Source organism: Bombina bombina, chromosome 3 (assembly GCF_027579735.1).
Source record: "Bombina bombina isolate aBomBom1 chromosome 3, aBomBom1.pri, whole genome shotgun sequence".
NCBI lineage: Eukaryota > Metazoa > Chordata > Amphibia > Anura > Bombinatoridae > Bombina > Bombina bombina.
Window position 1 is genome coordinate 1,192,619,203 of NC_069501.1, and position 17,985 is coordinate 1,192,637,187.

General features: G+C 36.3%; 4 non-coding genes across 4 annotated transcripts; 2 read left to right on the forward strand and 2 right to left on the reverse strand.

Annotated features, from left to right (window-relative positions):
• Positions 1 to 8,899: 8,899 nt before the first annotated feature.
• TRNAF-GAA (transfer RNA phenylalanine (anticodon GAA)) lies at positions 8,900 to 8,972 on the reverse strand. Its single transcript has one exon. It is a non-coding gene; the product is annotated as a tRNA-Phe (tRNA).
• Positions 8,973 to 9,101: 129 nt separating this feature from the next.
• Positions 9,102 to 9,174, forward strand: TRNAF-GAA (transfer RNA phenylalanine (anticodon GAA)). The gene has a single exon. It is a non-coding gene; the product is annotated as a tRNA-Phe (tRNA).
• Positions 9,175 to 12,910: 3,736 nt separating this feature from the next.
• Positions 12,911 to 12,983, forward strand: TRNAF-GAA (transfer RNA phenylalanine (anticodon GAA)). The gene has a single exon. It is a non-coding gene; the product is annotated as a tRNA-Phe (tRNA).
• Positions 12,984 to 15,075: 2,092 nt separating this feature from the next.
• TRNAF-GAA (transfer RNA phenylalanine (anticodon GAA)) lies at positions 15,076 to 15,148 on the reverse strand. The gene has a single exon. It is a non-coding gene; the product is annotated as a tRNA-Phe (tRNA).
• Positions 15,149 to 17,985: the final 2,837 nt, after the last annotated feature.

The following is a 17,985-nucleotide window of genomic DNA, read 5'->3' on the forward strand; positions in this document are numbered from 1 at the left end:
TCTCCGTCTATTGTATCTACCTTTGCGTGGGTACCAATTATTTGGTGAGTATTCTCTTTGTGAGTAATTATTCACCTGATTATGTCCCCCACTTTGGTTATAGTCTCTCTGCGCCTCAGCCCGTGTAGGGGAAGGGGCAGAGTTAAACCTCTGTGGAGATGGCCTGTTTTGACTGGCAACCTCCGCGTAGGTTTTCTTTTTAGACTCCAAATTGAGGGGCCCAGGTGACACCCTAGTTTCTGCTACAATTTTGGGTTTTCATTCCTTTTTAACCCCCTGCTCACTGGACTGCTGAATAGAGTATAATTTTGTACTCTCTTTGATCAGCCATTCCAATGAGCAGTCCTCATCAAAATCTCTAGCTAAGTTAATTTTGATGGGTGTAGGCAGTGCTTAAAAAAATAAATTTACAAATTCTGAGCAATCATATCTGGGATTATCTTCAGCCATACTGTATGCATTTTTCAATTCAGAAAGGAACTCGATGGGACTTTGATTCGCACTACATTTTAAACCATATACCGCTATTTTCGCAGCAGTTTTGGTGCGATGTTACCCGAATTCTTTTCTGCATTGTCGTTTGATTTCACACCAGGAATGAATATTCATATCCTTTAGTGAAGTAAAGAATTTGTGATGTTTACTGTCAAATACCCAGGGCAGAAATTAAATTTTTAATTTCTCACTTGTTACATTCATTATAGCTGATGCGTTTTCAAATAGGTACTGCACCCTGTATGAAAGTAACTATTTTATGGGAATCATAGACCTTATTAGACTTACTTTGGGATTCTCTATTAGAGTTTCCCTCACCCACACCAGCTGAGTTACAGCAGTTCTCTCGATTTACATCATGAGGTGATTGTCTATTTGGGAAATCTATTTCTGACCCATTAGGGGTCATTTGTCTATACTCTTCCATATATTTTTGTACCTCGTCCCTGACGCGTTCTCTAAGGGAGTTAGCATTATCTGCATTATTCTCACTGTTAATATACAGGTTTTCATTATGGCGATATGACCTTTTTAAATCACTTAATTCTATCTGGCTTTGCGCAAGCTGTTTATTTAATTCTTGTATCTGTGCGAGTAAGTCTATGTTATGCTTATCTAAGGCGGTTAGGTTTTGGGCAAATTCATCCATTTTATTTTTGGCTATTTTTAAATCCTCTTCGCATCTGCGTGAGGAACGAATACTAGTTTCTAGCTCCTGTATCTGCAATCGTTTGTCTATGACACAAAGCGACATTTCGTCAATAATGCATATCAAAAGGGGCCAAGATTTTAGTATTAGTTCGTCTCGCTTCTTGAGAGTCTTGCATTGATTAATCATTAATAATTCTTGGAAAAAAAAAATTTTTTTCATTCCACATATTATTATTAACGGTAATATTTTTAGCCCTAATTTCAAGCATATCCATAAAATCATTTAATTCACCCGCAATATTAAACTTCTCTTTAATGTGACTTATGACATCTTTCTTAAGGACCTGACCTCTAGTAATGGGTATTGTGATGGGACCGTTTTCAACGCTGTGTACAGAATTAAATGAGTCACTTCTGGCTACAGACATTATTATATTGGTTTAGTATTTAGTTAAATTCAAACGCTAATACAATTTTTACCAATAAAAAGAGAGAAGAAAAATTTAATATTTTAAAAAAAAAATGTAATATTAATTTTGAAATACGAAAAAAAAATTTTTTTTTATATTTTTATGAATTTTGAAATATGAAAAAAAAATGTAATATTTTTATGAATTTTGAAATATGAAAATTAATATTTTTGATTAATCTTGAAATATGAAAAATTAATGTTTTTGATTAATTCTGAAATATGAAAAATTAATATTTTTATCAATTTTTCAAAAATTAACTTTAACAATATTTCAAAATATCAATATCAATCTCAAAATATGAATATCAATATTTCAATCTTCAAAAAAAAATCTTTACTATTTTCAAAAATATATTAATTTCGAAATATGAATTTTTTTCTCTTTTTTATAATAATTTCTATTTACTACAAATATATGATATCAATATGATAAATATTAATACATCTCATGCAAGTGCCTCCATACAATATGTCAGTATATTCATAAGCATTTTCAGTAGTGCTCTTCAAATAATATATCAGCCTATGGCAGGGTTATAATACAATGTATTTAATAATTATCCTTTAAAAATATCAACCCTCAATCAATATGCATCTACTAGAAACCAATAAATTAATATAAATATCTGAATTCTTTTATTTAGTTAATATCTATGAGCATATTGGAATATATTTGTAATACCAGAACATGAAACAATATTATATGCGTTTAAAACTATTAAGATATGCTATACTTCTAAGATATTTAGCTGCTAACATTCAAGCAATACACTCAGTTATTTAACCACAATTTACTCTAAAACAATTCTAATTAGGATACTAAAAATACATATATTTTACTGTAAACAGTTACTTATAATTAAAATCAATTCTAAGATCTATATAAATGTTCTATGTTTTGCACAGATAAAAACAATTTAGCATTAAAGAAATATGTTTAACAATACATAGGCTATGAAATAGTAGCTTAAAATCCAAACTGCTCTTTAAATTTATTTGCTATAGTAATCTCTTAATACATTACCAAGATGAATGCCAGTATTCCTTAATAGGAGTTTTCTCACCTCAGAAAATCAATAAGTATATTTTTGCAATCAATGAGAAAAGGTTGATTAGCTTTGCCAGAGTAAATGGTATCTCATGCCCAGCACCCAGTTACAAGTTAGCTTAGCACAATCTGTCCTCTTTCTATCTTGCATTAAACTTATATAAGCTTTCCATCATAGGTAAGATTGGAAACGCCCAAATGGAAACCTTGTCTCGGATTGGCCCTTAACGGAGCTGAACATGTTCACCATGGAAACGCATCTTTTGAACAGTTAATTCCCTTAACTGTCCTACTGGATTCTGGCCACTCGGGGGCAGTAGACATACAACACAGCAATACATTTACCAACATTTTTAACAACTTAATTATTCTTATAAAGTGGTTATTCATTAGACTATAACTCTCTACAACAATTATTCACAATATTTGTTTTAGATAGGGTAGTATCTTATGAATTTTCTGATCGTTTTGATATGAAATATCATGTGTCTAACATTATATTATATTAAAGCAATTTGATACTGCTAATTATTTTGAAATGAATGGCATTTAAATCCTGATATGGCATTCATGCAAATTCAGCATGTTTTACATCTCCAACCACTTCTGCCTGCATGAATTCCTCTATGGTCCATCTGAAAAATAGAAAAATTATGTTATATATATGCACACACATGTATTAATTTCTATGCTGTCTTTTAACAATGGTTCCCAAGAGTATAATTTAAAATATGTGTTTCTGCCAAGTTTAGTGAATACCCATGTAATAATAGAGAATTTGAAAATTTCCCAAATTTCTATATTTAATACATTCTGAGGCATACATAAACAAAAAAATAATTTATTTGTTGTAATTCAAAGTTACATCTTAAAATGTGCCTTTATTCACAGGGTCACTCAGGCAGCTGTTAAAGGCCATTTCTTTAACCCCCACTGCTCTTTCTCCCAAATCTCCTCCTACCTTAAAGACAGTTCCCAGACTCTTCATCTTCATTCACCGCATGGGGTACAGAATGTTCTGGATTTTTTTGCACTTCCAACTAAAGAGCAAATGCTTTAGTGTCAAAGTGAAATTTGAAATTACAAATCTGGTATTGTCTTCATTTTCACACTCTAGCTAGAAATGTCTCTGGAGATATCCTGTCTGCAATTGAGTCCTGGAATGTTTATTCAACTTGTTCCTGACATCAGAATTTCAACCCTATTTCAGTAATATCTGATAAAAATATGGTTTCATACATAAACACATTTCCCTTTCCTATTGATATATATATATATATATATATATATATATATATATATATATGTCATTTACCTGTACCCTGACAATATTTACAATTTTTGAGTCACCAGATCCTACTGAGCATGTGCAAGAATTCACAGACTATACGAATATGCATTTGTGATTGGCTGATTGCTATCACATGGTATAAGGGGATTGGAAATATACATAACTTTGAAATTTGTTATAAAAAAAATCTACTACTCATTTGAAGTTCAGACTAAGTGCTATTGCATTGTCTTGTTATCTTGCATTTTTTTATTATGCAAATCTAATGTGTTGACTGGTCCTTTAAGTTTTCTTATGTATAAGTGCTCAGACTGAAACTTGTAGAGATATTTACAAGAGATGTGGTGTGAAGATAATTCATATTATTATAACCTTGATGACTAAATAATCTATATTTTATTAAACACAGGAGTCCAATATTATATGCATTAATCTTTACTGACTTCCAAAACAGAAGCAAAGAACAAGTAACATAAAACAAAACAACCAATCAGCAACGATCAGAAAATATATCCAACAAGAAACAGGAAATAGCTTCCTCTTTTCGCTGCCGAAAAGAAGGAGAGTACTCAACACTTTAACAGGGAACGGACACGAAAGATCCAGGGAAGAACTGTCTGACATCTGTGCCAATGCATAAAGTAAGAACTCTTTTACACTGAAAATAAACAAAAGAGAGAGCGGTAACACTGCTACCAATAAGGGACAACCTGAGAGGAAAAAAGGTTAACACAGTCAAAACATAAATCATAACAATGGACTTCTTTTTTTTTTATCTGGGTGGGAAAAGGAGGGAAACTATTTCCCTCCCGTCTTTGATAAAATCTAGATTATTTAGTCACCAAGGTTATAATAATATGAATTTTATGGCAAGACAGGAGGATTCATATTTTATGCATATTTTAACACCCAGAAAAGACAGAATGGAATACGTAAGAAAATGGTTTGAAATAGAACTGAGAAAACATAGAGGCAGAAGACCAATCTGCCTCCGCCAATAAGTTCTGGAGATTGCAACCTGACAAAAAAGGCCTAAAGGCCGCAATCCCTCTGACAGAGAGGGACCCAAACAAAGGTGAAACTCCCGCCTCTGACATAAGCCAACCATCTTAGTTAAAGGGATATGAAACCCACATTTTTAGAGAATGACATTTTAAGCAACTTTCTAATTAACTCCTTTTATCAATTTTTCTTTGTTCTCTTGGTATCTGTATTTAAAAGCAGGAATGTAAGCTTAGGAGCTGGCCAAATTTTGTTTTAGCACTTGGGTAACACATACTTATTGGTGGCTAAATTCAAATCAGACAGTGGTTGTGCTGCATAGCAAATCAGACAGAGATTACGGAGTTAATGTATACACTTACTGGGACTGACAAGAAGAAGGTTCATGACCTGACAAGCAATCAAAGATAAGACAAATTATTTTACATTCCACACCACAAAGAGAACTCACCAGGAGGTTGGAACATGCCGCATTGGTTGACCTCTTTGTTAAAAAAACCTAACACCTGCAAAAAAGCAGCGTTAAGCTCCCAACGCAGCCCCATTGTTTCCTATGAGGAAACACTTTCTAAATCTGCACCTAACACCCTAACATGAACCCCGAGTCTAAACACCCCTAATCTTATACTTATTAACCTCTAATCTGCTGCCCCCCGCTATCGCTGACCCCTGCATTTTATTATTAACCCCTAATCTGCCGCTCCGGACACCGCCGCAACCTACATTATACCTATGTACCCCAAATCTGCTGCCCACAACACCGCCGACCCCTATAGTATATTTATTAACCCCTAATCTGCCCCCCCAATGTCACCGCTACCTTACCTACACTTATTAACCCCTAATCTGCCGACCGGACCTCGCCGCTACTCTAATAAATGTATTAACCCCTAAACCGCCTCACTCCCGCCTAGCAAACCCTATAATAAATAGTATTAACCCCTAATCTGCCCTCCCTAACATCGCCGACACCTAACTTCAAGTATTAACCCCTAATCTGCCGACCGGACCTCGCCGCTACTCTAATAAATGTATTAACCCCTAAAGCTAAGTCTAACCCTAACCCTAACACCCCCCTAAATTAAATATAATTTTAATCTAACAAAATAAATTAAATATTATTAACTAAAGTCTACCTATTTAAAGCTAATTACTTACCTGCAAAATAAACCCTAATATAGCTACAATATAACGAATAATTATATTGTAGCTATTTTAGGATTTATATTTATTTTACAGGCAACTTTGTATTTATTTTAACTAGGTACAATAGCTATTAAATAGTTATTAACTATTTAATAGCTACCTAGTTAAAATAATTACAAAATTACCTGTAAAATAAATCCTAACCTAAGTTACAATTAAACCTAACACTACACTATTGAATCAGCCAATCAGATTCAAGTTCAATCGGATTGGCTGATCCAATCAGCCAATCAGATTGAGCTCGCATTCTATTGGCTGTTATTTTATTAGGGGGCTTAGAGTAGGTGTAATTAGCTTAAAATTCTTGTAATATTTTTTTATTTTTTGTAATTTAGTGTTTGTTTTTTTTGTAATTTAGTTTAGTTTATTTAATTGTAGGTACTTGTAGTTAATTGATTTAATTTATTTATTGATAGTGTAGTGTTAGGTTTAATTGTAACTTAGGTTAGGATTTATTTTACAGGTAATTTTGTAATTATTTTAACTAGGTAGCTATTAAATAGTTAATAACTATTTAATAGCTATTGTACCTAGTTAAAATAAATACAAAGTTGCCTGTAAAATAAATATAAATCCTAAAATAGCTACAATATAATTATTCGTTATATTGTAGCTATATTAGGGTTTATTTTACAGGTAAGTATTTAGCTTTAAATAGGAATACTTTAGTTAATAATATTTAATTTATTTTGTTAGATTAAAATTATATTTAACTTAGGGGGGTGTTAGGGTTAGGGTTAAACTTAGCTTTAGGGGTTAATACATTTATTAGAGTAGCGGCGAGGTCCGGTCGGCAGATTAGGGGTTAATAATTGAAGTTAGGTGTCGGCGATGTTAGGGAGGGCAGATTAGGGGTTAATACTATTTATTATAGGGTTTGCGAGGCGGGAGTGAGGCGGTTTAGGGGTTAATACATTTATTAGAGTAGCGGCAAGGTCCGGTCGGCAGATTAGGGGTTAATACTTTAAGTTAGGTGTCGGCGATGTTAGGGAGGGCAGATTAGGGGTTAATACTATTTATTATAGGGTTTGCGAGGCGGGAGTGAGGCGGTTTAGGGCTTAATACAATTATTAGAGTAGCAGCGAGGTCCGGTCGTCAGATTAGGGGTTAATAAGTGTAGGTAAGGTAGCGGCGACATTGGGGGGGCAGATTAGGGGTTAATAAATATTATGTAGGTGTCGGCGATGTTAGGGACAGCAGATTAGGGGTACATAGGGATAATGTAGGTGGCGGCGGTGTGCGTTCGGCAGATTAGGGGTTACATTTTTTATTATAGTGGCGGCGATGTGGGGGGACCTCAGTTTAGGGGTACATAGGTAGTTTATGGGTGTTAGTGTACTTTAGAGCACAGTAGTTAAGAGCTTAATAAACCGGAGTTAGCCAGAAAGCTCTTAACTACTGACTTTTTTCTGCGGATGGAGTCTTGTTGGTAGAGGGTCTACCGCTCACTTCAGCCAAGACTCTAAATAACGGCGTTAGGAAGATCCCATTGAAAAGATAGGATACGCAAATGGCGTAAGGGGATCTGCGGTATGGAAAAGTCACGGCTTGGAAGTGAGCGTTAGACCCTTTCCTGACTGACTCTAAATACCAGCGGGTGGTAAAAAGCAGCGTTAGGACCCCTTAACGCTGCTTTTGACGGCTAACGCAGAACTCTAAATCTAGGCGAAAGTGATTTGGAAATTGCAAAGTGCTACTTGTATTTATTGCCCTGTAACTTGCAAGAAAAGCAAAGAACATGTAAACATTGGGTATTTTTAAACTCAGGACAAAATTTAGAAACTATTTAGGGCTCGATTTATCAAGCCCCTACGGCTGCACGTTCTCACAAGAACTTGCTCGCCGTGATTTATCAAGCAGCGGTCACCAGACCGCTGCTTCCCTAAGCTCTTCGCCACCTCTAAGGTGGCGAAATTCAATCTCCTCTGTCGAGTCCAACCAAGTAGATTGACAGCTCCTGCCCGCGCGTGATTGGCTGTGCGCGGGCAGGGGGCGGGATTGCACGCAAGCGCAAAATTGCGCTCGTGTACAATGCGAATACCTGCAGGTAATTTCACCCCGCCACAGGCGAGCTGAGGCATACAGGGTTGCGTATACGCACCCCTGTACACCTCAGCATTAATAAATCTAGCCCTTAGCATGGGTGTTTTTTGATGGTTGTAGATGTGTAACAGATATTGGGGTCAAAGTTAGCAAAAGTGTGTTTTTTTTCCATTTTTTCCTCATAATTTATAATTTTTTTATAGTAAATTATACGATATGATAAAAATAATGGTATCTTTAGAAAGTCCATTTAATGGCAAGAAAAATGGTATATAATATGTGTGGGTGCAGTAAATATGTAAGAGGAAAATTACAGCTCAAACACCGCAAAAATGTAAAAATAGCCTTGGTCCCAAACGGACAGAAAATGGAAAGTGCTTTGGTCATTAAGGGGTTAATTAAGACATTGTCCAACTTGGAAAGAGAAGGCATCCACAGACCATAGCACTTTATTTGGAAGAGGAATATCAATTCTAGTGCTTCGGTTCCTATCATGAAAAGACAACTCTAGGAGAGGAGTTATTTTCCTTTCTTAGAAATTGCAAGGAGTAAACTACTAGCAGTAATAGAATATTGCCATTTGCGGAACGTATTAGGCAATTACACTTTATTTTATAAAAAAGTCTTGCTCTGAGGGGAAAAAATGAAGCTACTTTGAAAGGAGTATTATATCTACTACAAACCAACCAAATGCCGAAACCCGGGACCGAACCAGGGACCTTTAGCTCTTCAGTCTAACGCTCTCCCAACTGAGCTATTTCGGCCATCTTTTTTGAGACTGTGTGTATAGGAAAGGGAAATCGCAGAGCGCCATTTATTTCCAGCCAACACAAAGTATTTACCTTGTTGGCATTTGTTGCCTTCCAGCTAAGCACATGCCCATAAGAGAGATGGCTGAAATAGCTCAGTTGGGAGAGCATTAGACTGAAGACCTAAAGGTCCCTGGGTCGATCCTGGGTTTCGGCAGTTGGTTGGTTTTTAGTAGCTATAATACTCCTTTCAAAGTAGCTTCATTCTATTCCCCTCAGAGCAAGACTTAATAAAAACAAAGTGTAATCCCCTAATACATTCCGCAAATAGCAATATTCCATTACTGTTAGAAGTTTACTCCTTGCAATTTCTAAGAAAGGAAAATAATTCCTCTCCTAGAGTTGTCTTTTCATGATAAGAACAAGAGCACTAGAATTGATATTCCTCTTCCAAATAAAGTGCTATCGTCTGTGGATGCCTTCTCTTTCCAAGTTGGACAATGTCTTAATTAAATAAGCATTGGTTTCAGCCCTGTCAGATAGAAACACGTATCATGTACTTTACTGCCGCACGTGTCTATGAAAGGCTTTATCCATTCACATTTCAAAATTATTTTACAATACAATAATCACATGAAAAGACAACTCTAGGAGAGGAGTTATTTTCCTTTCTTAGAAATTTCAAGGAGTAAACTACTAGCAGTAATGGAATATTGCCATTTGCGGAATGTATTAGGCGATTACACTTTATTTTCTAAAGTCTTGCTCTGAGGGGAAAAAAATGAAGCTACTTTGAAAGGAGTATTATATATACAAAAACCAAGCCACTGCCAAAACCCGAGACCTTTAGATCTTCAGGCTAACGCTCTCCCAACTAAGCTATTTCTGACATCTCATTTGAGCGCGTGTGCCAATGACATTTCTTAAAAAAGGGAACAAACGCAACCAAAGTAATACTTTGTGTTGGACGGAAATAAGAAGCACGCTGCGATTTCCCTTTCCTATATTTTAACTGCGTTCAAAATCACCCCTTTTGTGCTGAAACCCGGGATGAAACAAAGGACCTTTAGATCTTCAGTCTAACGCTCTCCCAACAGAGATATTTCAGCTACATTCTTAGTGTGTTTTAGTCTCCATTGAGAGAGGATATTTTTACAAAACCGGAAATTCCGGATTTACTCTATTTTGCACATATGATAAATCAATAGTATGTTTCGTGCAAGATACAGTGATTATTGTATTGTAAAATGATTTTGAAATTTGAATGGGTAAAGCCTTTCGTAGACATGTGTGGTAGTACAGTACATGATACGTATTTCCATCCGACAGGGCTAAAACCAATGCTTATTTAATTAAGACATTGTCCAACTTGGAAAAAGAAGGCATCCACAGACCATAGCACTTTATTTGGAAGAGGAATATCAATTCTAGTGCTTTGGTTCCTATCATGAAAAGACAAAGCTAGGAGAGGAGTTATTTTCCTTTCTTAGAAATTGCAAGGAGTAAACTATTAGCAGTAATGGAATATTGCTATTTGCGGAATGTATTAGGCGGTTACACTTTATTTTCTAAAGTCTTGCTCTGAGGGGAAAAAAATTAAGCTACTTTGAAAGGAGTATTATATATACTAAAAACCAAGCCACTGCCACTTCAGATCTTCAGGTTAACACTCTCCCAACTAAGCTATTTCTGACATCTCATTTGAGCGCATTTGCCGATGTAATTTCTTAAAAAAATGAGGAATGCTTAGCAGGAAGGGCACATACACAACCATGGTAATACTTTGTGTTGGCTAGAAATAAAAAGCACTGTGTGATTTCCCTTTCCTATATTTTAACTGCATTCAAATCCACAGTTGTTTGCAGTACGCTACATTCCCATCTAAAATAACCCTTTTTGTGCCAAAACTTGGGATCGAACCAGGGACCTTTAGAGCTTCAGTTTACGGATCTCCAACTGAGATATTTCGGCCATCTCATTTGTGCACGTGGGCTGATGTTATTTCTTTAAAAACGAGGAATGCTTTGCCGGAAGGGAACAAATGCAACCAAAGTAATACTTTGTGTTGGACGGAAATAAAAAGTGCTCTGTGATTTCCCTTTCCTATATTTTAACTGCATTCAAATCCACATCTGTTTGCAATCCTCTAGCATACTATCTAAAATCACCCCTTTTGTGCCGAAATCCAGGATCAAAACAGGGACATTTAGATCTTTAGTCTAACGCTCTCCCAACTGAGATATTTCAGCTACGTATCCAGTGTGTTTTAGTCTCCATTGAGAGAGGATATTTTTAAAAAACAGGATATTCTGGATTCATCTAATTTTGCACATGTGATAAATCGGTAGTATGTTTCGTGCAAGGTATTACTTTGGTTGTGTTTGTTCCTTTCCGGCTAAGCATTCCTAATTTTTTAAGAAATTAAATCGCACACACGCTCATTTGAGATGGCCGAAATAGCTTAGTTGGGAGCGCGTTAAACTGAAACTCTAAAAGTACCTGGTTAGATCCTAGGTTTCAGCACAAAATATGTGATTTTAGATGGGTTGATAGCGTATTGCTAACAGCTGTGTATTTGAACGCAGTTAAAATATAGGAAGGGGAAATCGCAGAGCACCTCTTTTTTTCCAGCCAACACAAAGTATTACCTTGTTGGCGTTTCTTCCCTTCCATCTAAGCATTCCTCATTTTTTTAAGAAATTACATCAGCACACACAGTCAAATGTGATGGCTGAAATATCTCAGTTAGGAGATCGTTAGTCTGAAGATATAAAGGTCCCTGGGTCGATTCTGGGTTTCGGCAGTTGTTTGGTTTTAGTAGCTATAATACTCCTTTCAAAGTAGCTTCATTTTTCCCCCTCAGAGCAAGACTTTAGAAAATAAAGTATAATCCCTAATATGTTCCGCAAATGGCAATATTCCATTACTGCTAGTAGTTTACTCCTTGGAATTTCTAAGAAAGGAAAATAACTCCTCTCCTAGAGTTGTTTTTTCATGATGGGAACCAAAGCACTAGAATTGATATTCCTCTTCCAAATAAAGTGCTATGGTCTGTGGATGGCTTCTCTTTCCAAGTTGGACAATGTCTTAATTAAATAAGCATTAGTTTCAGCCCTGTCAGATAGAAACACGTATCATGTAGGCTTTACCCATTCACATTTCAAAATTATTTTACAATACAATAATCACATGGATAGACAACTCTAGGAGAGGCGTTATTTTCCTTTCTTAGAAATTGCAAGGAGTAAACTACTATCAGTAATGGAATATTGCCATTTGTGGAACGTATTAGGTGATTAAACTTTATTTTCTAAAGTCTGGCTCTGAGGGGAAAAAATTAAGCTACTTTGAAAGGAGTATTATATCTACTAAAAACCAACCAAATGCCAAAAACCAGGATCAAACCAGGGACCTTTAGATCTTCAGTCTAACGCTCTTCCAAGTGTGTGTGTGTGTGTGTGTGTGTTTGTGTGTGTGTGTGTGTGTGTGTACCCAGTGTATTTTAGTCTCCATTGAGAGAGGATATTTAAAAAAAAACAGGATATTCCGGATTCACCCTATTTTGCACATGTGATAAATCGGTAGTATGTTTCGTGCAAGGTATTACTTTGCTTGCGTTTGTTCTTTTCCGGCTAAGCATTCCTCATTTTTAAAGAAATGACATCGCACACACGTTCATTTGAGATAGCCAAAATAGCTCAGTTGAGAGAGCATTAGACGGAAGGTCTAAAGGTACCTTGTTCGATCCTAGGTTTTGGCACAAAATATGTGATTTTAGATCGGATGGTAGTGTATTGCTAACAGCTGTGTATTTGAATGCAGTTAAAATATAGGAAAGGGAAAACGCAGAGCGCCTTTTATTTCCAGCCAAAACAAAGTATTTACCTTGTTGGCTTTTGTTGCTTTCCTCGTTTTTTAAGAAATGACATAAGCAGACACCTTCAAATGAAGTGGCCGAAATATCTCAGTTGGGAGAGCGTTAGACTGAAGATCTAAAGGTCCCTGGTTCGATCCCGGGTTTCAGCAGTTGGATGGTTTTTAGTAGCTGTAATACTCCTTTTAAAGTAGCTTCATTTTTTTCCCTTCAGAGCAAGACTTTAGAAAATAAATTGTAATCCCCTAATGCGTTCCGCAAATGGCAATATTACATTACTGCTAGTAGTTTACTCCTTGCAATTTCTAAGAAAGGAAAATAACTCTAGGAGAGGAGTTATTTTCCTTTCTTAGAAATTACAAGGAGTAAACTATTAGCAGTAATGGAATATTGCCATTTGCGGAACGTATTAGGCGATTACACTTTATTTTCTAAAGTCTTGATCTGAGGGGAAAAAAATGAAGCTACTTTGAAAGGAGTATTATATCTACTAAAAACCAAGCCACTGCCAAAACCCTGGACCTTTAGATCTTCAGGCTAACGCTCTCCCAACTAAGCTATTTCTGACATCTCATTTGAGCGCGTGTGCCGATGTCATTTCTTAAAAAAATGAGGAATGCTTAGCAGGAAGGAAGGGCACATACACAACCATAGTAATACTCTGTGTTGGCCAGAAATAAAAAGCGCTCTGCGATTTCCCTTTCCTAAATTTTAACTGCGTTCAAATCCACAGCTGTTTGCAGTATGCTACATTCCTATCTAAAATCAAACCTTTTGTACCGAAACCTAGGTTCAAAACAGGGACCTTTAGATCTTCAGTCTAACGTCCTCCCAACTGAGCTATTTCTGCTACATGCCTAGTGAGTTTTAGTCTCCATTGAGAGAGGATATTTTTACAAAACAGGAAATTCCAGATTCACCCTATTTTTCACATGTGATAAATCGGTAGTATGTTTCGTGCAAGGTACAGTGATTATTGTATTGTAAAATTATTTTGAAATTTGAATAAATAAAGCCTTTCGTAGACATGTGTGGCAGTAAAGTACATGATACGTGTTTCCTTCTGACAGGGCTAAAACCAATGCTTATTTAATTAAGACATTGTCCAACTTGGAATAAGAAGGCATCCACAGATCATAGCACTTTATTTGGAAGAGGAATATCAATTCTAGTGCTTTGGTTCCTATCATGAAAAGACAAACCTAGGAGAGGAGTTATTTTCCTTTCTTAGAAATTGCAAGGAGTAAACTATTAGCAGTAATGGAATATTGCCATTTGCGGAACGTATTAGGCGATTACACTTTATTTTCTAAAGTCTTGATCTGAGGGGAAAAAAATGAAGCTACTTTGAAATTTACTATAAAAAATAATGAAAATAATGGTATCTTTAGAAAGTCCATTTAATGGCGAGAAAATGGTATATAATATGTGTGGCTACAGTAAATGAGTAAGAGGAAAATTACAGCTAAACACAAACACCGCAAAAATGTAAAAACAGCCTTGGCCCCAAACGGATAGAAAATGGAAAAGTGCTTTGGTCATTAAGGGGTTAATTAAGACATTGTCCAACTTGGAAAGAGAAGGCATCCACAGACCATAGCACTTTATTTGGAAGAGGAATATCAATTCTAGTGCTTCGGTTCCTACCATGAAAAGACAACTCTAGGAGAGGAGTTATTTTCCTTTTTTAGAAATTGCAAGGAGTAAACTACTAGCAGTAATGAAATATTGCCATTTGCGGAATGTACTAGGCGATTACACTTTATTTTCTAAAGTCTTGCTCTGAGCGGAAAAAAATTAAGCTACTTTGAAAGGAGTATTATATATATACTAAAAACCAAGCCACTGCCAAAACCTGGGACCTTTACATCTTCACAGCTAGCGCTCTCCCAACTAAGCTATTTCTGACATCTCATTTGAGCGCGTGTGCCGATGTCATTTCTTAAAAAAACGAGGAATGCACAACCAAGATAATACTTTGTGTTGGCCAGAAATAAAAAGCGCTTTGCGATTTCCCTTTCCAACTGAGCTATTTCGGCCTTCTCATTTGAGTGTGTGTGCTGATGTCATTTCTTAAAAAATGAGGAATGCTTAGCCGGAAGGGAACAAACGCAACCAAAGTAATACTTTGTGTTGGCCAGAAATAAAAAGCACTCTGCGATTTCCCTTTCCTATATTTTAACTGCATTCAAATCCACAGCTGTTTGCAATACGCTACATTCCCATCTAAAATCACCCCTTTTGTGCCGAAACCCGGGATTAAACCATGGACCTTTAGATCTTCAGTCTAACGCTCTCTCAACTGAGATATTTCAGCTACATGCCTAATTTATTTTAGTCTCCATTGAGAGAGGATATTTTTACAAAACATGAAATTCCGGATTCACCCTATTTTGCACATGTGATAAATTGGTAATATGTTTCGTGAAAGGTACAGTGATTATTGTACTGTAAAATTATTTTGAAATTTGAATGGGTAAAAACTTTTAATAGACATGTGTGGCAGTAAAGTACATGATACATGTTTCCATCCAACAGGGCTAAAACCAATGCTTATTTAATTAAGACATTGTCAAACTTGGAAAGAGAAGGCATCCACAGACCATAGCACTTTATTTGGAAGAGGAATATCAGTTCTAGTGCTTCAGTTACTATCATGAAAAGACAACTCTAGGAGAGGAGTTATTTTCCTTTCTTAGAAATTGCAAGGAGTAAACTACTAGCAGTAATGGAATATTGCCATTTGCGGAACGTATTAGGCGATTACACTTTATTTTCTAAAGTCTTGCTCTGAGGGGAAAAAAATGAAGCTACTTTGAAAGGAGTATTATATCTACTAAATACCAACCAAATGCCGAAACCCAGGATCGAACCAGTCTAACGCTCTCCCAAATGAGCTATTTCGGCCATCTTATTTATGCATGTGTTGCTGATGTAATTTCTTAAAAAATGAGGAATGCTAAGCCGGAATGGAGCAAATGCAACCAAACTAATACTTTGTGTTGGCCGGAAATAAAAAGCGCTCTGTGATTTCCCTTTCCTATATTTTAACTGTGTTCAAATCCACATCTGTTTGTGATTTTAGATGGGATGGTAGCGTATTGTTAACAGCTGTGTATTTGAACACAGTTAAAATATAGGAAAGGGAAATCACCATTGCCATTTGTGGAACGTATTAGGCGATTACAGTTTATTTTCTAAAGTCTTGCTCTGAGGAGAAAAAAATTAAGCTTCTTTGAAAGGAGTATTATATCTACTAAAGTTAAAAACCTTTCTGTGTTCATAGGTTTTACCTGTCACTTCACTTTTGAACTCTTTCCCTGGTGTAAGATGTTCACAGGCCTTGCACGTTCGGTTAATACATTTGTATACACCTTTGTGTTTTAACCAAGACCCTGTCTGTGTAAGTCTATTTGGAAGTTCGGTGGGTGATACAATGTTCCCTATTGATTTGCTTTCCTATTGGAGAATCTGCAACCTTTTGGTTACAAATGTAATCCCATTGATTTTTTTTGTCTTTTTCTTGTTTTTTGTAGGGTGCATCCTATTTCATAAAAAGTCCCGTCTGTCCACTTCCCTAACCTGTTCTTTTTAGGGTTTGTACCATTTGTGTATCGTATCCTCTGGATGTCAGGCGATCAGTCAGACTCTTAGAATGTGCCTCATATTCCTCTGGGCCAGAGCAATTTCTCCTGACCCTGATGAATTGGCCTTTTGCCACCGCATCAAAAACCTTCCGAGAGTGACAACTCCTTGCGTGCAATAAAGAATTCCCAGATATGGGTTTTCTATATACTTCAGTTATGATCTCGCAGGTTCTTAGTCCAGTTAACCTCAAATCCAAATAATCAATTTTGTCAGTAGAAATCTCATGAGTAAATTTTATCCCCAGTTCATTAGCATTTAGACTATCAACAATGGAATATTGCCATTTGCAGAACGTATTAGGCGATTACACTTTATTTTCTAAAGTCTTGCTGTGAGGGGAAAAAAATTAAGCTACTTTGAAATGGGTATTATAGCTACTAAAAACAAACCAACTGCCGAAATCCGGGAACAAACAAGGGACCTTTAGATCTTCAGTCATTTCTGAAAAAAATGAGGAATGCTTAGCCGGAAGGGAACAAACTCAACCAAAGTAATACTTTGTGTTTGCCGGAAATAAAAAGCACTCTGCGATTTCCCTTTCCTATATTTTAACAGCGTTCAAATCCACATCTGTTTGCAATCCGCTACCATCCTATCTAAAACGACACTTTTTGTACTGAAACCTGGGATCGAACCAGGAACCTTCATATCTTCACTCCAACGCTGTCCCAACTGAGCTATTTTGGCTACATTCCCAGTGTGTTTTAGTCTCAGTTGGGAGAGCGTTAGACTGAAGATCTAAAGGTCCTTTGTTTGTTCCCCGGTTTCGGCAGTTGGTTGGTTTTTAGTAGCTATAATACTCCTTTCAAAGTAGCTTAATTTTTTCCCCTCAGAGTAACACTTTAGAAAATAAAGTGTAATCGCCTAATTCGTTCCGCAAATGGCAATATTCCATTACTGCTAGTAGTTTACTGCTTGCAATTTCTAAGAAAGGAAAATAACTCCTCTCCTAGAGTTGTCTTTTCATGATAGGAACCGAAGCACTAGAATTGATATTCCTCTTCCAAATAGAGTGCAATGGTCTTTGGATGCCTTCTCTTTCCAAGTTGGACAATGTCTTAATTAAATAAACATTGGTTTCAGCCCTGTCGGATATAAACACATATCATGTACTTTACTGCCACACATGTCTACGAAAGGCTTTACCCATTCACATTTTAAAATAATTTTACAATACAATAATCACTGTACCTTGCATGAAACATACTACTGATTTATCACATGTGCAAAATAAGATGAATCCAGAATTTCCTGTTTTGTAAAAATATCCTCTCTCAATGGATACTGTCTGCCAGTACTAAAGATGGGATGACCAGTGGGGGTGGGGGGGGGGAAGAGAGCTGTTTGAGAGGGATCAGGGTGTGGGAAGTATCAGGTAGGAGGCTAACCTCTACACTAAAGCTAAAATTAACATTACAAGCTACCTAATTAACCCCTTCACTGCTGGGAATAATAAATGTGTGCTGCGCAGCTGCTATTAGTGGCTTTCTAAATTACCAAAAAACA